This window comes from Lemur catta, chromosome 1 (assembly GCF_020740605.2).
Source record: "Lemur catta isolate mLemCat1 chromosome 1, mLemCat1.pri, whole genome shotgun sequence".
In the NCBI taxonomy this organism is placed as follows: domain Eukaryota; kingdom Metazoa; phylum Chordata; class Mammalia; order Primates; family Lemuridae; genus Lemur; species Lemur catta.
The window spans coordinates 159,201,920-159,221,916 of NC_059128.1; positions in this window are offsets into that span (position 1 = coordinate 159,201,920).

Consider the following 19,997-nt stretch of genomic DNA (forward strand, 5'->3'; position numbering starts at 1 on the left):
ATCTGAAAAAAGTTTTGATTATGAAAATAAGAAAAAAAAAGCTTCATATTTTAGAACTCAGAAATGTGTACACCCGGAGGGAATAGAAGATGATGCCGACTTCATGAAACTGGAGCAGCTAGCCAGAAGCAGCAGACTGGCAGAGATGAATAAAGAGTACCAGGAAATGGAAAATGAAGTGGCACTGCTAACATCTTTAACCCAGAGACTTCTAATTATCTTAGTAAATCACTCAGGTGGACGAGTTATTCCTGAAGTCCTCAATCTAACAAAGAGTTTACTATGATTAATGCATTTTCCTTAACATCTAGTGGATGGTTTAATTGCAGATTTTCATGAAGAGAAAGGGAATTTTAGAAATAGTTTTCAAAGTATAGTATTTGGTCTGAGGAGGGATGTGGAAAGAGAGAGAGATAAGGAGAGAAAATGACATAAGCAGATAAAGGAAAAAGAATAAAGAAGGAAGTTAATAAGGTGTGACAAGTCAGAGACAACTCAAGATGGAAATGAAGAAGTAGTATGAAGAAATTGGTTTAGGAAGAAATAGAAATAAAGTAAATGATCCTCAAAAGGATACCTTGAGACAAGCACTTATAGCATTATCAAATGTTAAAAGATGATCTGAATAATGATAGAGTCAGGAGAATAATAAAAATGATAAAATCATAAACAGGTTCAAATAATTGTTCCATAGCATTTTAATAAAATCTTGCTGTGTTTTTCTGTAAGTTACTTTAGGAAGGGCCTCTGTCTTACATTGTCTTTTATCCCCATTATGCCTGGTGAGCAAATTGTGTTCCACAAATATTAATGGATGTTTAAATTAAATAAATATTGATTATGTCCTTACTACCTATCAGATAGAGTCACCCTTGGATATCTGTGGAGCATTGATTCTAGGACCCCCTGCAGATACCAAAATCTGTGGATGCTCAAGTCCCTTATATAAAATGGTATTTGAATATAACCAAGGTACATCTTCCCATAGACTTTAAATCATCTTTAGATTGCTTATAATACTCAATGCAATGTAAATGCTATGCAAATAGTTGTTATACTGTATTGTTTGGAGAACAATGAGAAGGGAAAAAAAAAGTCTGTACATGTTCACTACAGATATAACCATCTTTTTTTCCCCTTAATATTTTCAATCCATGGTTGGTTGAATCCACAGATGCCAAACCCATGGACACGGAACCCCAACTCTATTGTGCTAGTTGCTGAGGATATAAAAATAAATGTGCTTTGTTTTCTGATCTCAAAAGGTTACTAGGTTAGTTGACAAGAAATATATTATAGACATCCAATATTTACTTTTAAATAGAAGCAAAATTCATCTAAGAACATGGAGAAGTGCTGGGGAATGACTGAAAATTTCAAAAATGGAGAAAAGATAAATTTATAAACTAAAGATTAAAATTTGAATACCCATTAGAATTTACTAACCTGAGACATTCTTCTCCATATTGTTGTCAATCCCAAACTTATACCACTGTTCATGACTTAAAGAGCTAATCTTTAAGATCTTCAGATTTCAGACTAAACTGAATTTTTTCCTCTAATCAATCCATGGCTTAGATCCCTTTTCCATATCCATGAACTTTATATATCACATAATTTGACAATAAAGAATATGAAAAAGAGTTGACATTTCCAAAATCACAGAGCTATTGTGGGACAGAGACAGTTAATCAACTAAATTAATGCTGTGGGTTCTCCAATCTGAAAATTTGAGAAGTGCTGTAGCTCATTCTTTATCATGTTTCATTGGAATATTATGTTCTTTCTCCTATTTCAAGATGAAACTCAGAGCAAGTTCAATTACAGAGTCCCATAACATCATTTGTACGTGTAAATCCCGCCCCACCCTCCATTTAATTTCACCTCTGAAAGACTAATCTAAGCTCTACAGGTCTGTTTTAGGGCTGGGATAAGACCCAGAAACAAAAGACTGGAAGTGAGATTATCCAGTTTTTGCAATTATAAAGCCACTTCTTAAATCAATCCAATTTCTAGCAAGTCTTATCAAATAATTTCTGCCCAAATGAGTGCAGCAAAAAAGGAACTAGCTGCCAGAGTTCTCTGACACAGCACAGTTTATGTCTCTTTTTTAGAATTTTAACTGAAACTTTTTAGCAGCCCTGGCTAAATCACCAGATGGGTTTGAAAGAATGTCATTACAAAGTCCTTATGTGAGTTGGCAAATAGAAGTCAACAAAAGCTTTGTGCTTTATCCAGACCAATCCATGCTGAGGAGTCCAAAGTCTGATTTTCAGTGCTGAAATATTTCTGTCTAAAAAATATTTCCCCACTGAGCTCTGTAACTTTCCTCCCCACCCTTATCTCTCTTTAAGGAAGAAACACAAGATATTTAAGCTTAGACCTCATAAGAATAAAATTTTTCGAATGAGTACAAATTTCAAAAGACACCCCATAAAACATAGGCTAAATCAAAGAGATCAGAGAATAATAGTACTTTAGGGAAGATTGAAACCTCTGGGTATTTAAATCTATGCATAAATAGACATGTGAGTTTGTGCATATATGTGTGTGTGTATATATATTTTTACTTTTGTATAATGTCTCCCTTGTGTTATATTTGTTACATGAAACAGATGGTGGATCTACCCTCAGACAGAAAATAAATCAACATGACCCGTTACCAGCACTGTTGGAAAGTTCTGTCTTCTGGATTGCAGCAGTTTCCCACCTGAAACTGAGTTTTGCAGGAAGCAAGTCACAAGCATTTCCAAGAAGAGATCTTTTAAGTTATATCTGTATAGGGCAGGCCACCTGGGTTGTGGAATGGCCCATCTGTTCACATTGGCAGTCTCTGTGAGAGGCAGGGGTGGCTACTGCTAAATTGAACATTCCACATAGCCTCCACGATCACTGAGAAGGGGAAGCACCAAATGGCTCACCCACGCTGTGGCCCATTCATGTGAGAACATCGACGCCGTGGTGAAGAGCAAACATGGCAGATGTCCTCAACGGGGAAGAACACGCAGCATATTTGCGAACTATGCTTCCGGTCATACTTGACTTATGAGGATTTAGGGTAAACAAGCACACAGAGCGTTGACTGAGTTAGGACTGGGGAAACAGGGAAGCACAGTATTCAGAAATAATATTAACATATTCCTTATATTTTACTAACATATTTAGTAATTTAGTTGTAACCTTTGCTGTGTGTTCATTACTGCCTCAATTCGGGGAGAAATTCTAAATTCCATCTTGGTCAGGAGATAAGGTTTTTCCTTTCACATCCCATTTTTCAGGAAAATTTGCATTCTGCCACCCTCTGCCAAAGGGACTTTACAGGTACCCAGGACTGGTAACCAGCAGAGATGTCATAGGAAATGGGGGGAGGAGGCCCACATTGGAGGACAGCTCAGGGGCTCTGCTTTCCTTCCACTTGTTTCCCTTATACTCCTAACAAAACATCCTTCTCACCTCTCCCTCATCAAGGACTCAGATCCCTCAGTGACATTCTTGGGATTTATCTGTACTTTCTCCTTCTTTCTCAGGTTCATTATTCTGTAACCTTTGAGAGCACAAAAACTTACTTTGCAAACTTACATTCATTTCAAGTCTTTCTTTTTGGCCCTTAGGGTAAACATTTCTTTGAGTATTTGTTTCTGCCTTTGGACGTGCTTAAAAAGAAAAATACCACGGAGTACTATTCAGCTATAAGAAACAATGGTGATATAGCACCTCTTGTATTTTCCTGGATAGAGCAGGAACCCATTCTACTAAGTGAAGTATCCCAAGAATGGAAAAACAAGCACCACATGTACTCACCATCAGATTGGTTTCACTGATCAACACCTAAAAGCACATTTAGGAATAACATTAATCGGGTGTGGGGTGGATCAGGGGGAGGGGATGGGTGTATACATACATAATGAATGTGATGTGCACCGTCTAGGGGATGGACACACTTGTAGCTCTGACTGGGGGCGGGGGACAAGGGCAATATACATAACCTAGACTTTTGTACCCCCATAATATGCTGAAATAAAAAAAAATGTAAATAAAAAAAAAAAGAAAAGAAAAATGGCCTACAAACTACCATTGGCCGAGCAGAAAGGGAAAGGAATACACAGAACATACACAGATTTGTACTTCAAGAAATAACACTAAATTTTCAAATATGTCATCATGTGTTTTCCTCAGACTAATACCCCTAGGGAGATTCATTAGCCTTTCCATACAGATGAGAAAACAGATCAGAGTGCTGCTAATTTACTTACCCAAGTTTGTTCAGCCCAAAAATGAGAGAGGTGACCTATCTCACATGCAAAGTTCAACAAAGATTCTCTCCTTGGCCAAACTCTAGCCAGGCCCTCTCCTCAAGGCCTCAGCCTTGGCCTCTAAAGACATGAACAAACAATAACATAGTTTCTAACAGCTCAAGACCACATCCCTAAAGTGACCTAGCCTCCTTTAAAGTGCCTGCCTACGAAAACTCAAGGCTGTCGGAAAAAAAACAATTTAGTTTGTTCCAGCCAATACCTGAGGACGCAGACTGGAGCCTATGAGTTATAGTCTTTATGGGAGGGTGAATCCTAACTTTGGTCATTGCCAGCTAGCAGACACACTGGCCTAATTGCATTTACACGGACTAACCCTTTGTAATTTTGCACTTCTCTAACTCTACTAAGCTCCCACTTGCCCTCTCCCTGTTCCCTATTGTCCCTTTAAAATTCCCATTCACCTCTTTACAAACCGAAGTTGAGTTCAGTTCATGCTGGACTCTTTCCCTATTGCAATAGTCATTATTATACCAATTAAAATTTGCTCTTGCCACTTTAGTGTCCAGCTTTGTTTATCTTTTACAAGCTATAAGATGATATGAATGCATATTGAAATTATAAAACCTTTCTATTTTGTTTTGGCCCGTTAGAGCTCTAATAAGGTTATAATCCTTTAAAATAAGAGATTGCCATTGTTTATCAGCTTCCTGAACACAGACGCCAAATTCCTCCTGCTCACTGTTGTAATCACCAGCACTTAACACACTGTGTAACACAGTAGCTCACTAACATTTGTTTATTATTAATAGAACCATAATTCATGTGTTTTCAAATTTTTCTTTTTTGGTGTGGATAAAAGTCAAAGTTTACTCCTTAGCCTTAGAATAGAGAGTTAGATGGATTAATATATTCACTTACATAGACATAGATACCTCAGTGATTTCTGAGTTAAGTAGTATATTAGTTATTATAATGTTACTTCTGTAAATAACCCACTGATAAATAAGGAGCAATTATTTCATGATTTAGCTGTTTATATGCAAGCAGAATTTACTGTGCACAGGGAGCAGAGAAAAAGAGTCTACAGGCTCTCTTACTCTTCTCTCTAGATTGTCAAAAGATATATTTCTTACCTTTGTGTATTTGCTATACTTTCATAAAAATACTTTTATGAAAACTTTCACTAATGCAGAGGCAGTGGAAAGCTCTATAAAAATGTTGCCTCCTATTATTGAAAAGGGAGGCAGTTCTTGCCAGAACAAATTTTTCAATGAGCCTGAGACAGGTCTGGTTTAGAGAAAAAAAAAATTGCCAATCAGTATCTACCCAGAAAAGAAAGAAAAGAATTCTGTGTCTCAGTTCAGAACATCTTTTAATACAGTACTCTAACTCTTTTGTTGAAGAGGAAATGCAGCAGGCTCAAAACCCAGGAACCTTTCAACTACCTTCTCATTAGTTTTTTTGTTATCTTTATTTGATCCGTCAAGATTATACCACTTTCCCATGTGCTTTTCTCATTGACTTTCAGAGTGCGTTGCCCTGCAGTGGAGTTCTAGAGACAGACACAAGTGTATGGATTTTACAGACATGATGATATGTCGGGTTCACATACACATGTCTGACATATATGCATTTCAACTCAGGAAATTCATGTACATGACAACGGTGTAACTTAGGAATTGACAATGTATATATCTGTGTATATAATTTTATAATGTCTCTGGATTATATGTATTATATTTAGGACCTAGTGAAAAGCAGGTTGGTCAAATTTGTGAGGGATGAATAGCCATGTATTATTAAGGGCAGGGTAAAAATCACTGAGGGGAAAGAAAAAAGTATAATTTGTGTCTGTTTACGTAGAAACAGGCGGCTCTATTATCAGTTACTTTTCCGCATACCTTTCAAGCTCACAGACCCAGTTTCATTCACCCTTCAAATGATTGTGAACTGTTTAAATGTGAGGATTTATGTTAAAGACAAACCTCTATAATCAGCCATCTCTTCTCATATGATGACAGTGAAGATACAGAATCAAAACAAAGATGCAAACATTCACTTACACCTAGTCATAAATATACCATAAACCAGCAAGAAGTATGGGCTGCCCCCTTAGTAGAAGATGGACCTAAAATGAATAATGTATGTAGTGGATATGGTGGTAAGTCAGACAGATTCCCCTCTTCACAATCAAGACACACAGGTCCTCCCAGGAATCATGACTATGACCGTTCACAGATGTGTCTCCCCCTGTAAGAGGGAGTTGCCTCATCCAAGGCCATACCCGCTCCCTGGGGACAAAAGGAGTCAAGACTGGCTGAGGCAGGACACAAAGATCTCCCCGTCTTGCCTCAATGCTGGACCTTTGTGAAAGATCACTTTAGTTCCAGAGCACCCACGGGACCGAAGGGGGTCTCTGTTGCTACGGTATTGCAGTTCAGTTTCTCCCTCTGCATCCTTCCTGCTCCCACAGCTGTTGTTTCTGAGAATGCTCGCTAATAAACCGCAGACATGCCTATCTCCATGTCGGACTATTTCTCAGGAGCCCAACTTATAGCAGCGTGATTTTTAAAAAGCGGCCTTTACTGGGGTTATCGTCTGTGTGTATATCAAATATAATCCACAGTCTGATCCAGAGCTCTCCCCACCACCATTTTGGACCCCCTCAACTCTACCTTCATGGGAGAGAATATTCTGAATTATTATGTTCTTCAGTCCATCTTGCTGACTCAGCCCAACAGAGGAAAGACAGAGTTTGTGTCTATCTTTACAAGTTCTTCTTTTACTTTCCAGGTTTGGTTTGGGCCAGATGTAAAAAGGCCAGTACTCTGCAAAAATAGAAATAACCTTTTCTCTTTCTTTGTGGCAATGAAAGCATACAGTACACATAACAACCAGTTTGAAAAAATGCTGAGTCCTTGCTTATTTTCTGCTTCAGTAATCTTTATTGAGCAGAAATCCTATTCTACATGAATAATATTTGTTTTATTTGGGGGGCTCTACAATTCTTTATCTAAAATTCATTGTGTACCAGTCTCATCTAGACTTCCCTACAGCTGTTTACGAGAGCAAGCTGGCTCAAGGGATTAGGGGCTGCAAAGGAACATTGAACATAACGCTAATATTTAGAGTTTTTCTGTGATACAAAATAAATATTCCAGGACTCATTTCTCCAAAGAGTCTCTTTGTAGACCACAAACACTAGTTAATACAAGCTTGTGAAATGATTGCCTCAAATTCCTCCTCAAATTCAGCAATTCTGTGTTAAGAGAAAAACATCAGATGTGCTGATTGCTATATTATGGGCAGGCTTATAGATGGGTCTACTACAGCAGCAAGGACATATGTGCCCATCCCATTTGTGTGTATAAAACTGCTATATAGAGCTAAATATTGATTAATAACAATGCCCAGTATTTGAAACCACACATAGAAAAGGAGACACAACATAATTTTCCCACCAAGTCCCACAGAATTCTCTGTATCTGTGTCTGTAAACATGCTAAGAAAGGCAAAACTGAAAACTTACATGCAATCATATAACTTGTAATTTTTATTTGAACTTTTGCAACCTACATTAGGTTACTTCCAAAGCTCTACAAGAAGGACAGTAGTAAATCAAAAGAGAAAATCCAAATGCAAATGGCACTGGCTTAACAAGAAGTCTTTTTTTTTGTGGGGGGGGGGAGGTGGAGAGGGGGCATTCCAGAAGCAAATTGAATCTAATTTTTCTGAGAAAAAATCCTGGTATGGGGAAACAAAATGCCTCTGAAGGTAAAGATTATACCGGAGCAAACTATGACAGAAAAAATAAAAGTGAGAGAAAGAGAAGAAAAACCATTTCTTGCCGCTATCTCTGTCCCTAAGAACAAAAGATCTTACTACCACCCATCACACCAACTTGGCTTTACCATGAAGTTCTCTAAAGACCCTGATGATACAGATTAAAATGGATTCCACTATTCCAAATTCTAAATTAATTTTTAGTTATTTTATTCCAAACATTTGAGAATGCCATTTTGTTATATATTTTTCTTTTTCTGAGGTACATATTCTAGAATGTGAGCAATATCCACCAAGCTGAAGAGTATCAGTGAATGCAAGCAAAAGTGCCAAAAGGGATTTGGGATCACAAAACACTATACTTCCAGAGGCCTTCCATCCACAAAACTAAATAGTGTTACACTGTAAGAAATTTTCAATTTTTTTGTAAATTCTATAAGAAAATAGGTGATTGCCCAGATGGTATATTTTAGAAGTCTTCTTTTCCCAAAACTTATTTTTTCTTTATTGCAGTGATTTCTTAAATAGAAAAACAGCATTCACTTAAAAAGAGCTAAAGAGTAAATAAGGAAACAAATACCTTATGACTTCATAGACTATGAGCTAGAATCACAACTGGAACTATTTCATAAATTATCTCATTTAATACTTTATGAGTAATAAATATCAGGTAATTAGTCATGATTTCGGTTTTACATCACTCATTTATTCTACAAATATTTATTAACCACCTATTCTGAGATAGGTACCATGTAAGGTCCTAAGAACCCAGAAATAGAAAAAAAAATAGTCATGGCCACACAGCTTCCAGAAGGCAAATGGTCATTAATTCAGTGGGATACAAGAAAGAGACAGTGTTATTTTTAGTTGGATTCCCACTCTAAATGACTCAATAATCTCATAATAACACTCTCATTTTATAAGATGACCTGATAAATATCTCTATTAATAACAATTTAAAAATCAGGATTAACAAAATGCATTCAAGACAGAATTTGCAACCCCTGCTTTAAATGAAAATCATGATATTACAAGAGATAAAAAGGCTTTTGCCTAAAATCATACAACTGGGGATGTTTTAAAACTGAGATTTTAATCTAACTCTGTGTACAAAGCAGACTTTTTTTTTTTTTTTTTTTGAGACAGAGTCTCACTCTGTTGCCCAGGCTAGAGTGTCGTGGCGTCAGCCTAGCTCACAGCAACCTCAAACTCCTGGGTTCAAGCAGTCCTTCTGCCTCAGCCTCCTGAGCAGCTGGGATTGCAGGCATGTGCCACCATGCCCCAGCTAATTTTTTTCTATATACTTTTAGTTGTCCAGCTAATTTCTTTCTATTTTTAGTAGAGACGGAGGTCTTGCTCTTGCTCAGGCTGGTCTCGAACTCCTGATCTCGAGTGATCCTTCCGCCTCAGCCTCCCAGTGTGCTAGGATTACAAGCATGAGCCACCGTGCCGGCCCAAAGCAGATATTAATACAACTCTGCTGCCTCTTTAAAAACAGTGAGCAAACATGTCTGAAATAAAGAAGATGGTGAATCAAAAGCTGTCAAGATGAAAAAGACTGACATCCTGGCCTTCAGAGTTCTGGGTATGATAGGAAAGGGAATATGAATAACAAATGTCAACCACGTACAATCATTTTGCTCAATTCACAAATCTGTCTTGTACTGCACTAGAAACCATAACTTCATATTCTTGCTGCAGATGAATGATCCATGTGTTATATATGGTGTTTTTGGTCTAGGCAGAATATTGGGGTCTTTATATATATGAGAAAATTTTTGTAAAACTTGAGGGAATATTTTCAGTTATGATTAACTGAATTTTTAACTAATTGACACTACAGTGACAAATCTACTCCCAAAAACCAGTGACCATCAATTCTGATACCATAATGTTTCTATGGAAAATCATTTTTTATAGATAATCTTAGAGTTGAAAGGGACTTTAAAGATTATCTATTTTAGCTATTTGGAAAGCAGTGTTCAATAGATTGTGTAAGAATATATTAACCTCAAGTTATTAATTAAGTAATTAATCCAAAATTATTGATTAGGTCCAGAATAGACACAGTTGGGACTACATAACATCAAAATTTAGTGGGTTCAAACAATAGCTTATTATATTTTGAGGGTCTCTGGGTTGACTTGGCTCATTTTGAAATTTTTTGCTTGGGGTCTTTTGTGAGGTCTTTCATAGGTAGCTGAGGCTGGAGTTATTGGAAAGCCCAGCTGACTCAGTTGATGCTGGCTGTTGACCGAGAGTTTAGCTAGGCACTTGATTAGAGAAACTACACGTGGCCTCTACACGTGGCTTGGGCTTCCAACAGCATGATGTACAAGTTTCAAGAGGGATAATCCGTGAGCAAGCTTTCCAGGAGACACAAAATAGAAGTTTCAAGGTATTACACGACCTGGGAAATAGCAGCCATCATTTTCACCAAGATCTATTATTCAAGCAAGTCACTAAGTCTACCCTATATCCAAGATAAGGGATGCACCTTTTACAATGCCCTTTAATATGAAGGACAACATGTGCACATTAGGAGGAAAAGGATTAATGATGGCTGTTTTCAGATACTATTTACCAAAACACCTTTCTTTTGTATGTTGTTAGGTCAGGTGAGGTTTACTTGGCAGTTCTATTGCTTTTTTTTTCTCCTCCTTTTTATATCTTCTCTTGTGATTATAAAAGGAATGGTTTTGGATGGGAAATTACACATTAAAGTTGATTTTTTTCCAGCTGTATCAATTCTGGACCTAATCAATAATTTGAAATTAAACAAAATAAGCCTAATTCTTCTCCCTGATTCTCAGAATCTACTGAATTCTGCCTTCTAAAGAGTTAAACTAAATGGTCTTTAAAATCTTTCCAATTCTGAGATTCTGTAAGATAAGATAATTTTCTGCAGAAATATCAGCCTCCAGATAGCCCATATTCGATAATTACATAAATTCTCCTGATAGGAAAAACTCCATTATCAGAGGTGTCATTCTTTTTTGGCAAATAATTAGCTCATGGTTTAATGAATTTGCTTTGTAGGAAATCATGTTTAAAATAAAGAAGTAGGAAATCACTCCTGTTGTTATATCGTAGTCCCCATCCAGTATATATATGCCTAAGGTTTTGCTGCATTCAAAAGTATCTAGAATGTGGTTGTTACTCAGTACATTTTTGTTGAATCTGGAATGGTTGAAAGAATGTGTATGTGCATGATATAGTCGGCATCATCTGAAATAGCATACAGATGTGTTCCTGAAATCCCGGGAAAGACAATTATGTCCTACTGAATTCTGCTAGCATGGATGCAAACATAGAATGATAATATATGTAACATTCCCATAGCATAGTGTAAGTAGATTCACAATTTCCAATCTGTATTGCATGGATGTATATGTCATACTCATAACTCAGATCCCAAGGGATTTTTCCTAATTGTGCTCCAGAGGTTCAACAATATGGATGCTTTGAGCCAAGTAACAAATTTATAAATTCTGCAAATAATGGAAATATCAGGTCACTAATAAAAACATGCCAAATATCTTTCTAAGATATAATTTCCATTTTGATCGTGTTTCTGGGCAGACAAATCTCCCAAACTTCCCTGAGACTGCAGGCCAACACAGGCACAGCCTGCCTCTGTATCTGTAAGGAAGAAAATGCAAAGGCAATGAATGCAGTTGGAGTTGATCAGGTGCTCCAGTATCTGTGCTTCCAAAGTGATCGTGAATGTTCCAGGTGATGGGCAGCCTGGAGGCTCTGGATCATGTCCCTGTGGCCTGGAGGGCCATGTGCTCCAACACTTTCTGAAATAGTGTCACTAAAATCCTGACACTTCTTCTCCTAATCACTGATTAAGAAACTACAATTGATTCAAATATGAAATTATGATTTCACAAGTCCTTCTATTAGCCTGGGAACAGATGTACTGCTACTTTGCCAGAATTAGAGTGGTCTGGCTTTGTTCCAAGACGTGCTTTGCACACATACCAATTTTGTTGGATGAAAGCTTTGTGTACAAAGAATTAGAGAAATTCCTTAGGTTATAGATCTTTTCTGCTTTCTCTGTAAGAAAACCCTTGAAACAAATAATGTTTTCAAAAATATTTATGTGTTTTTTTTGTCTCTGTGTTTCCTTATGCATGCCTTTTTCCCCCTCATCACACCAAGACATGTGTTTACTTCAAAACCAAGGGTTATGGATGTGCAAAGAGAGCATCACAGCAATCACAGCATGACTAGAGTTAAAATTTGGTTTCTGACATCTACAATTGAATTTTAAAGTTTGCAACAAGACAATGGTGAAAACTAGGGTTTATCTACAAAAAGGGTTTGTGTTAACTTTCTTATCTTCTTTCTCTCATTTAAAATTAAAGAGGTAATTCTTGTCAACTTGATTATGGAGCTTTGCAAAGTGGAATTCTTTCCCAAACAAAAAGACAAATGAAAGGAAGCTATTTCTAGTCCTGACAAATTGAAAAGAGGCAGAGAAGAGAAATTTAAGAAAAAGAGGGAATAAAAGACATTTTAAAACTTTACCTGTCCAGGCTTAAGTCCTAAAGAAAAAACGTGTGTGAGTGAAAAGGCATCTCAGAGTAGAAAAGTTTCTATTTTGCTTCTCATTTGGACTCAAGGAAGAGATCTCTGGGAAGGGTATCCCTATAACTTCATAAGATAATTCCAAAAAAATAAACAAGGAGGGAGTAATGGCATGGTCAGATTGAGAGGGAACCTCGTAGCACTCAAGAGCCAGCATTAGCCACCTTCTCCAATGTGTTAGAAGTAAACAGAAGCTCATGCATGCCTCTTAAGAATTAGAGAGTGTAGCCGGGAGTGGTGGCTCACGCCTGTAATCCTAGCTCTCTGGGAGGCCGAGGCGGGATCGCTCGAGTCGGGAGTTCGAGACCAGCCTGAGAGAGACCCCGTCTCTACTAAAAATAGAAATAAATTATCTGGACAACTAAAAATATATATATAGAAAAAATTAGCCGGGCATGGTGGCGCATGCCTGTAGTCCCAGCTACTCGGGAGGCTGAGGCAGTAGGATCGCTTAAGCCCAGGAGTTTGAGGTTGCTGTGAGCTAGGCTGATGCCACAGCACTCACTCTAGCCCAGGCAACAAAGTGAGACTCTGTCTCAAAAAAAAAAAAAAAAAGAATAGAGGTAAAGGACCTCTATAGAGAGAACTATGAAACACTAAGGAAGGAAATTGCAGAACACGTAAATAGATGGAAATCCATACCATGCTTGTGGATTGGAAGAATCAACATTGTTAAAATGTCTATACTACCCAAAGTAATCTATAAATTCAATGCAATTCCTATTAAATTACCAACATCATTTTTCACTGATTCAGAAAAAAATAATTATACACTTTGTATGGAATCAGAGAAGACCCCGTATAGCAAAAGCAATTTTAAGCAATAAAAACAAAATGGGAGGTATTGATTTGCCAGATTTCAAACTATACTACAAAGCTGTAGTTCTTAAAACTGCCTGGTATTGGCACAAGGACAGGGACACAGACCAGTGGAACAGAACAGAAAACCCAAATATAAAACCATCCTCATATAGCCATCTAATCTTTGACAAAATAGACAAAAACATACTCTGGGGACAAGAATCCCTATTCAATAAATGGTGCTGGGAAAACTGGATAGCCACGTGTAGAAGACTGAAACAGGACCCACAGATTTCACCTCTCACAAAAATCAAATCACAGTGGATAACAGATTTAAACCTTAAAAGGGAAACCATTAGAATTCTAGAAGAAAATGTAGGAAAGACTCTTACAGACATTGGTCTAGGCAAAGAATTTATGAAGAAAACCCCTAAGGCAATCACAGCAACAACAAAAATAAATGAATGGGACCTGATTAAATTAAAAAGCTTCTGCACAGCCAAAGAAACAGTCACGAAAATAAACAGACAGCCTACAGAATGGGAAAAAATTTTCACATATTACACATCAGATAAAAGACTGATAACAAGAATCTATTTAGAACTCAGGAAAATCAGCAAGAAAAAATCAAACAACCCTATCAAAAAGTGGCCAAAGGACATGAATAGAAATTTTTCAAAAGAAGATATAAGAATGGCTAAAAAAGTATGAAAAAATGCTCAACATCCCTAATCATCAGGGAAATGCAAATCAAAACCACAATGAGATATCACTTAACTCCGGTGAGAATGGCCTTTATCAAAAACTCCCAAAACAACACATGTTGGTGTGGATGCGGAGAGACAGGAACACTCATACACTGCTGGTGGAAATGCAAACTAGTGCAACCCCTGTGGAAAGCATTATGGAGATACCTTAAACAGATTCAAGTAGACCTACCATTCGATCCAGCAATCCCATTATTGGGCATATACCCAAAAGAACAAAAGTCATTCCATAACAAAGACACCTGTACCCGAATGTTTATAGCAGCACAATTCACAATTGCAAAGATGTGGAAACAACCCAAGTACCCATCAATCCACGAATGGATTAGTAAACTGTGGTATATGTATACCATGGAGTATTACTCAGCTATAAGAAATAACGATGATACGACATCTCTTTGGTTCTCCTGGAGAGAGCTGGAACCCATTATATTAAGTGAAGTATCCAAAGAATGGAAGGACAGGCATCACATGTACTCACCAGAAAACTGGTTTCCCTGATCATCACCTAAATGCACATCGGAGAAGGATACCAATTGGATATCAGACTGAGATGCGCGGGGGGGAGGGGGGGATGGATGTATGCCTACATGACGAGTCCGTTGCGCACTGTCTGGGGAATGGTCGTGCTTGAGGGTGCTGACTCGGGGAGGTGGGGGGGAGGGGATGGAGGTGTGGCTGCATGGTGGGTGCCAGGCACACTGTCTGGAGAGTGGACACGCCTGGGGCTCTGACTTGGGTGGATGGGTGGGACACGGACAATGTATATAGCCTGAGCTTTTGTACCCCCATGAAGAGCTGAAATAAATAAAATAAAATAAAATAAAGAATTAGAGAGTGTGGTAGGCAATGTCTAAGGCGGCCCCCATGATCCCTACCTCCAGGTATTTACAGGCTTGTGGAATTTTTTGATTAACTTCCCTTTAACCAATAGAATGAAATAACCTAGAGGAGATGTCACTTCTGTAATTGGGCTTCCAATATTATGACTTCTGTCTTGCTAGCAGATTCTCTATTGCTTTATCAGCTTGCATGCCTTAATGAAGCGACCTGCCATGTTGGAGAAGTCCACCTGGCAAAAAGCTAAGGGTAGCTGTATTAATCTGCTTAGGCTGCCATAACAGAATACAGACTGAGTGGCTTAAATAACATAAAATTATTTTCTCATAGTTCTGGAAGTTATCAGTACAGTTGGTTTCTGGTGAAGTCTCTCTTCTTGGGTTGCAGATGGCCACCAGCTCACAGTGCCCTCACATGGCCTTTCTTTGGTGTACAGCTGGAGAGAAATCTCTGCTTTTCCCCTTTTTAGAAGGACACAAATCCTACTGGATTAGGGCCCCATTTTATGACCTCATTTAACCTTAATTACTTCCTTAAAGGCCCTACCTCCAAATACAGTCACATTGGAGGTTATGGCTTCTGCATATAAATTTGAAGGGATACAATTCAGTTAATAACAGTAGCCTCTGGCCAATAGCCAGTAAGTATCGGAGGCCCTCAGTCCATTAGCCAATTAGGAACTTAGTGCTGCCAACAACCAATGAGTGAGCTTGGAAGCAGATCCTTTCTCAGTTGAGCCTTCAGATGAGACTGCAGACTCCAGGCCAACACCTTGACTGCAGGCTTGTGAGAGACTATGAAGCTGAGGTTACAGATAAGCCTTGCCAAGATTTTTGACAAACAGAAACTGTAAAATAATAAAGGTGTGTTGTTTTAAAACACTCAGTTTTGTGGTAATTTGTGGGCAACAATAAATAACTAATACAAAGCAGTAGATGTGCTTAGAGCCAGTAGGTCATACATGGAAGCCAAGAATCAGGCAAACAAGTTGTTCAGGAATAGAGTAATTTTGCTGAAGCAAACCTTCTTCCATTTCTTTTCAGTATGTTAGAAAAGCAGAGATGTTTAAGTGTAGTTAAGAACTGTGGGTTCCAAAATCAGACAAATCTGAGTTCTAATCCCTCTGGCACTTAGTATAAGTGCATCCTCAGATTACTTTACAGCAACCATGAATGCAAAATGAGGAATGCAAAGCTAAGTAGTTTAATATTTAAAATGGGTATAATAACTGTGCTGAGAAATAAATGAAATTAAAGCAAATTATTTGGCACATAAAAAGTATTTAACTTACATTACATTTTATGATTAATGTGCAAGTAAGGAAAGGGAATAGGGCTTCAGCTTAACTGATATTGAGCTTCTAATATGTGCTACATGTGTAATATGCTATTAATATATATAAACTATGCTATATAAAATATATATGATTTTTGCATCCTTTATGTATGGTGATCTATATATTTGATTTTGAACCCTCTTTTGGCATTCTCTTAACTAGTTACCATCATTCTCAGTTTTGCAATAGGAATCTCAAGGACTACAAATAACTTGACTAGAGTCATACAGGTTCCATGGGAATTTGAATCTACGGTCACAGGTCAGGAGAACCCTGGTCCTTTTTGTCTCCAAAATGATGATAAAACCCAGACAAAAATCTTTGGAGGTTACTCAGGGTACTGCAGAGTTGAGTGTCAGCTTCTTGAAAAATAGAAAATTCAATAACAACAAAATACTCATTGGTTCAGACTGTTTTCAATTTGGACTGAATCCCTTTTTCTATCATTTCTGCTAATGTCATGGCCACATCAGAAAGAGATTATCATTGGCTAATTCAAAATGACTTTGTTCAATTTATTCGATTTACTTCACAAAAGAGAGAAATAGGTTTATATTTTCTATTGTTTATGAACAAAATAGGGTCATCACCCTTCGCATTGCATTGATTTGATTTTTGTTCACATCTTTCTAACATACTCCATTAGTTGCAGCTGGATTATTATAGCTTCCTGAAATTGATCAAGTTTACATTGGAAAAGATGCTTTTTGAGGGAGAAATCAGAAACTTAAAAACCTTTTCTTTCTTTTCTTTTCATATTAATAAGACAGAAGTGGCTTCAATTGGCACAGTGACCCTCATGGCACTCTTAGGGAACAAATCATGCTGCTGCATGCATATGTTTCTTGTGACTTCTCAATATGCTGTAAATGTTGCATCTGGAAAAGACAATGGCCATTTCTATAAGAGCATCAGGAACTGTCATCCCACAAAGAGTGACAGGAAGATAAGAAAATGAGACCAACGAGAAAAACACTAAATAAATAATGTTGAAGTGAAATGTGTTGAATATGAAGAAGCTAGGAACAAACATGGGAAATGATAAACTATGCCAGTGAAGACATATTCGGATGCTGTGTTTCCATTAAATGCAGAAAACTTCCTGTTAAAATGACTACCAAATAGAGAGAGAGAGAGAGAGAGAGATGAAGGAAATTTGAGGTGTGCTTTATTTCTCCCAGTCATTTGTTATATACTCTAAAATTGAACAAATATATTCAAGGACATATTGACCATGAATTTAGTCTTTATACTCCTTGTAGTGGGGGCAGAAAGGATATTTGACAATAAAATGATCAATTTTGGTGAATACAAAGCAAAGTGGCTTCAGCAATTCTCTGGTACTCTGCTGGTTTCCTTCAGTCTTTATCGTCTGTTTTGCTGCTATTGCAGTGATTTTTTTTTCAGTCTGCCTCTTTTCTCTTTTCTTGTTCTTTATTGAGTTTAATTACAGTTACTGTTCATGGGCTGTTGAGCTTAAAAATCATTTTCTGTCTTGTATATTTACCCTGCACTTGATTCATTCACAGCTGTTCATCAGTGCCATGCTATTCAGTCTGGAGAGTGAAATCGCTTATCTTTACAGAGCAAAGCAGCATTTTCATTACTCAGGGTCTATAAAGGGAGAATAATAAAATGATTACCAGGGTAATTCTTTAGTCCAATTTATTTAAGTTTTCTTTTATGTACCAATATTGTGGTATATATTTGATGATCCTATTAACTGTGAGCACTAATTCCTGGAGATAACTGAAGAATGAAATTATCTGCACCTTTTCTAGAAAAATTGGATCAAAGGGTATTGGCCACAATTGAAGGCATATTGGCATCTTGACCACAGTACAGATATATATGGATTAGATTTACATTGTAGGCATAATTTAAGTAATATAAAATAAAGTTTCTCTGCATAAAAGTTTTGCTGGAGTGCCTGGCATTTCCACATTTTAACTCTCTGCTTCGTGTAAATGCATTATCTTGAAGTAATTTCTTTTAATATGCAAAGTGTCACCTGGGAGAAATAACATATATAAGCTATCATCACCATATGGAATTTGTTTATGAGATGATAGAGTTGCAAGTCATTCCATGGAGTAAACTTCATTTCAGGAAGAAGCAAATGAGCACTCGTATTCACAAAGTTTGACACGCCAACTTTCTCCATTTGCCAGTAAGGTCACCACTTAACCCACACCTAAAATATACAGCTTGAATGTTATTGAGAACTATACATAAAGTTATTGAAAAAAATATTTGAAAGAGTGTCATAATATAGATCATCTACTATAACTTTCCTTCATGTAAAGGTGAAGAGTCATCATACATAGAGGTTTTAAATGAATTGATGGCATAGCCAAAGTTGCATGGCTTAGTAAAAAGTTTAAGAAAGAAAAAATTCACAGAAACAAGCAACTACTGAATCTGTCATTTGTCATGGAGGCATGTGCCAATCTAAGGTGGCCTACACATTAGGATTTAAAGGGCTTTGTTGGGACAAAAGTCAAAATTGAGGATCTTAAATATGATGGAAGTTTGAGTCAAATTTACCCACATAAAGACATAAAACAAGGACTCCCCAAAAATGATACCTTCAGTATCTTGGTGGTGAGATGGACTGTTTTGAAGAGGGAGAAGGAAGTGGGAATACTTGCTTACTTTAGCTTATGGTCAAGAAAAATTTTCCTGAGAATTTCTAGCAACATACAGTATTCACACTAGGTGGGTTCCTCAGGCAACCCAAAGAAGGAAATAAATTTAAATTGGAATGGTTCTCAGTAGTAGTGCCTCTTGGAACCTGGCAGGAGTACAGAATAACTTTCCCTAGAAAATCATACTTCGACCAGACCTCAAAATAGTAATACTGATAACATGTAAAGAATAATAATCTTGCAATGAGAAAAATACCAAATACCCCAAAAAACAAATTAGACCACACAGATTATAGACACAAAACTATCAGATACAGAATAGTAAATACCATTTTGTAAAGAAACATTATATAAAGGAACTTAAACATATAAAAGCAATCTAAAATAAATAGTCAGATTTGAAAAAGAAACAAGCAGAATTTCTTAGAAGAAGAATAAACCTTCAATGAATTGGATAACCAGCAAATTGGACACAAATTAAGAGGTTATTTGTGAACTGGAAGATAGAAATAAACATGTTAAAAGAATGTTACAGAAGGCAAAATGATGGAAACTAGGGAAGCTGAGAAATGAGAAGGATAGAGTGGGTGAGTCTTCCATATGTTTAATTAAATTTATAAAGAGAGAAGAAGAAAAATGAGGAGAGAATAAATATTAGAAAAGATGAATGGAGAGTTTTTCTCAATTGATGAGAGTCACAAATATTCAGATTAAGGTAGCCCAAAAAATCTCAATATAAATAAAAAAAATATACATGTATTTACAATATAATAGGATTACACAATAATAAGAAGGAAAATACCTTAAAAGGTAGAATAGTTAACCTACAAATAACTGACAATTTGACCACAGACTTCACACTGGATGCTAGAAAACAGTGGACTAATATCCCTAAAATAAGACTAGAACTATACACTCATGGATATTGTTTTTGAGAATAAGGGAAAATGAAGACAGTTTAAAACACACA